The 3,838-nt window shown below is 38.2% G+C and overlaps 1 long non-coding RNA gene across 1 annotated transcript; it reads left to right on the top strand.

Annotated features, from left to right (window-relative positions):
• Nucleotides 1-909: 909 nt before the first annotated feature.
• Nucleotides 910-3,618, top strand: LOC310895534. The gene is made up of 2 exons (XR_014580768.1): nt 910-1,156; nt 3,149-3,618. It is a non-coding gene; the product is annotated as an uncharacterized lncRNA (long non-coding RNA).
• Nucleotides 3,619-3,838: the final 220 nt, after the last annotated feature.

Genomic DNA, 3,838 nt, shown 5'->3' with positions numbered 1-3,838 from the left:
GAGGAGAATGCTGTGGGCAACGGTGTCAAAAGCCTTACTGAAATCAAGATAGACCACATCCACCGCCTTTCCCTCATCCACCAAGCACGTCACTTTGTCATAGAAGGAGATCAGGTTTGTCAAGCAGGACCTGCCCTTCATAAACCCATGCTGACTGGGCCTGATCGCCTGCTTGCTCTGCAAGTGCCGCATGATGACACTCAAGATAATCTGCACCATGAGCTTCCCTGGCACTGAGGTCAAACTAACAGGCCTATAGTTTCCTGGGTCAAGCTTCCGGCCTTTCTTGCAGATAGACGTCACATTTGCTAGCTGCCAGTCAACTGGGACCTCCCCTGATAGCCGGGACTGCTGATAAATGATGGAAAGCGGCTTGGCCAGCTCTTCCACCAGTTTTCAATGTAGGCATGTAACCAAATTAAAGCCCAAACCTTCAGCCCAGTCCTTGACCTGAATAGTGAGTGAGGATCTGGATCCTGGCATTTATACGTGATAGTTTATATGCAGCCGAAGTAAATAGTGTAGTCAGAGGTCATGGAGCTAGATTTTGAAAAGTCCTACATAAAGAAGAGATCTCAGAAAAGCAAATTTAAGTAACATTAATGTCAAGAAAAGTAATTCTGATTGCTACATTCTTTATCTGTCATGACTAGACAGATGAAAATCTTGATGAAAATATGACTCTTGTGCACCTTTTGTAGTTAACTCATTAGGTCAACTCCTAACTCCTAACCACTAAGCCCCTTGTCAGGTTATTTCTCTTAGTGATAAGAAGCAATTGACCTTAAAAGGCTGAAGCCAGGTAGATGAGCCTATTCCACAAGGTCTCTTGGCTCCACCCTTGTTAAGTAAAATCTGCCAGGTGTGGATCATTTGACCTTTGCTATATAGGAAGCATGAGAAGTTGTGGGGAATTGTTTCCCTGGGAGAGTTTGAGGCTGGGGCTCTGTATGGTGCTTTTCTACCATGGTGAAATAGATTCTGTGTTCCCCAGTAGGCTGTTTTTTTCTTCATGTTTTCTAACATCTCTGTGAAATAGTTTTAGAGATTCCATCAGCTAGCTGTGTTGGTGATGCCTTCTTGGTATGGTAAAACCCTGGTGGTATGAATTCACTATGAAGCAGTTTGGAAGTGACTCAAGGTCAGAAGTTGGCGGGTAAGTGTTCCTGGGTTCTACAGTTGTTTAATGTTAAGGAGTTTAAGTAATTCCTTCACCTTGTCTGTTTTCCATGAAATTACTTGCATGGATTCTAAGCTCCATTTGTAGTCCTTCTTGTACTGTGGTGACCAGAACTGCACACAGTGCTTGAAGTGAGGCTGCAACAGCGTAGAGTAGAGCAGGGCGATCACTCCTCTTGACCAGCCATCAATGCTGTGCTTGATGCACCCCAGGATACAGTTGGCCCTCCTGGCTGCCAGGGCACACTGCTGGCTCACATTCAGCTTGCTATCAATCACAACCCCCAGATCCCTCTCTGTGGGGCTGCTCTCCTGCATCTCCTTGCCCAGTCTGTACATACATGTATGCATGTATAGCCAGGGTTGCCCCTTCCCAGGTGTAGGACCTGGCATGACCGAAGCTGATTTAATCAATTTTTTATTATTATTTTAACTGGTTCTGGTTATTTCGCTTTCTTTAATTTTGTCTGGATCACATTACTGAGCTCTTCTTTGCTACCATTTTGTTAATACATTATAAACCTTCAATGTAAATTGAGCCACGCACATTCATTATGTTCAATATTATATTGAAAACTGATGTTATAAGAAAAATCAAAAGTCACAATAAAACTTTCAGACTGGGCAATACAATACTGAATAAACACATACAAATACATCATTTATCTTTCTCTGTGCATGTTTTATTTTGAATTGGGAAACTTTTGTTCTAATCTGAGTAGTTTGCAGTGACTGATGAATGGCAGTACCCCTGTCTTTGAAATAAGTTAACTTTTCCTAATTGTATCTACCATGTCTATTTCATACAAGCTGCTTGGGGCAGAATATGTTTTTCCTATGCTACGTATCATTTTATACTGCCTATTATAATGTAGCCTAGCATAAGACAGTATAATGCTACTCTCTAGGTGATCTTGTGTTATCATTTATATGAGTTTAAAATTCACCTTTTGCTAACTGCTTCTTCAAGTTTATGAAGTTGGACAATTGCATCAACAATGGAGGACTTAGAAAAAGATATAACACAATAGACAATGCATGTCTAAATCTTTTCTGTAAGTCAGGTTTCTCACAAGATGATTTGAAAAAGTGACATTGCTTAAAGCAAGTTCCTTACAAGGATACACCTTCACTGTTCTTTTAAAAGATATACTTAGAACTCTGTCTGGAAAGCGCCAGGATTTTAATTCACCTACAGAGAGGTCAGATGTTAAACACATAGCTCAAATCATGACTGCAAAATTCTCAGAAATGGCAACAGTAGACTTAGAATAGAGCAAAGTAGAATGTGGAAATTGTTATAAACACTGATTTTTGTTTTAAACAGTATTTGAATAGTGGATTTTCTTTATTTCAGTAGAGTAGAATAAAATCTTTCAGATAAAATAAATTGAGAACTGCTGACTAGATTCCTCTTTGTAATATGTAATATGAATCTCAGTGATACATTATCTCAGTGAAAACTCAGGTTTCTGTGCTTTTCAATGTGTTTTTTTAAACCTAATAAATATTCTGTGAAGTCCAATGATGTAGAAATTTCAACTACTTTGAGAACCCTGATAATGTTTCAGTCCAAGCAAAGACAAAATCAAACATTTGTTTCCTACGTACCCAAAATCATCTAAAGCTTTGCACAATCACTTTTCTGCCAAATCTACTTCCAAAAAATGTGTACTCACAGAGTGTATTGCTTTGTGTTTTTTTCTTTGGTTTGTTTTTTCTTAAAAGGAAACTTTACTGCCTAATACAGAGGACAATCCTCTTTTTAGAGGAGAGTTATGCTCTAGAGTCCCAAATTACCAACAGCTTTGGGCAAGCAACATGTTTCTGAACTGGGTTCTATGACTATGTTAGGAATAATCAAAAAGATCATGATTTGAAGGACACCTTATATGACAGGAATTAAACCAAAGAATTATATAACATAAGTTAACTTTAAATTTAAATATTGTCAATTCCAAATCTACAGATTCAATGATTGCTGCAAAGAAAGAAGAAATATAAACAGACCAGAGAAAAATGGCAAGGGAACTCAGTGCTCCCTGCTGGTAAGGACTAAAGGTTATGGAGACGCATGGAGAAGCAAGACCTACATACTAAAGGCCGTGCAACCAAGAAATATCCTGGTATATTTAATATGCACCTGGAAGAGGGAAGAATATATCTGCTTTTCCACAACCTCAAAACATGAATACCAAAATACATTTCCTTTATGTGTTCACTTTCCTTTTGCCCTTGAATTGGGTATAATATGGATATAATTTTCACACACCTAATTCTATTTCCTTTTATTTAACACAGATTAATGCCTCCATTTGAATATGTCATCCATGGAAAGATTTGCCTCTCTGGAGTGACAGCAAGGACACATGTCTAGAATTAGTTAAAATCTAGCAATCTAACATATATATGTATAATCAGCATTCCAAGGGCAGCTGTTGTTGTTCAGGGCATTTCACTTACTAGCAAAATATTAAATTAGATTAGCTTGCAGAACCCATAGACATGTTATGTTGGTGTGTTCTAAGAAAGATAATAGAAGTAATAACAAATAGAATTTAGAATCACATTTTAATTAGTCATATGAACACTTCACCCAGAAATACTGACAAAGCAGAACTAACAGTGTAATGAAGCTGCTTAGAGGTGTAGATAGGAG

This window comes from Anser anser (assembly GCF_964211835.1).
Source record: "Anser anser genome assembly, chromosome: 2".
Lineage (NCBI taxonomy): Eukaryota > Metazoa > Chordata > Aves > Anseriformes > Anatidae > Anser > Anser anser.
This window is presented reverse-complemented; position numbering and strand designations above follow the sequence as displayed.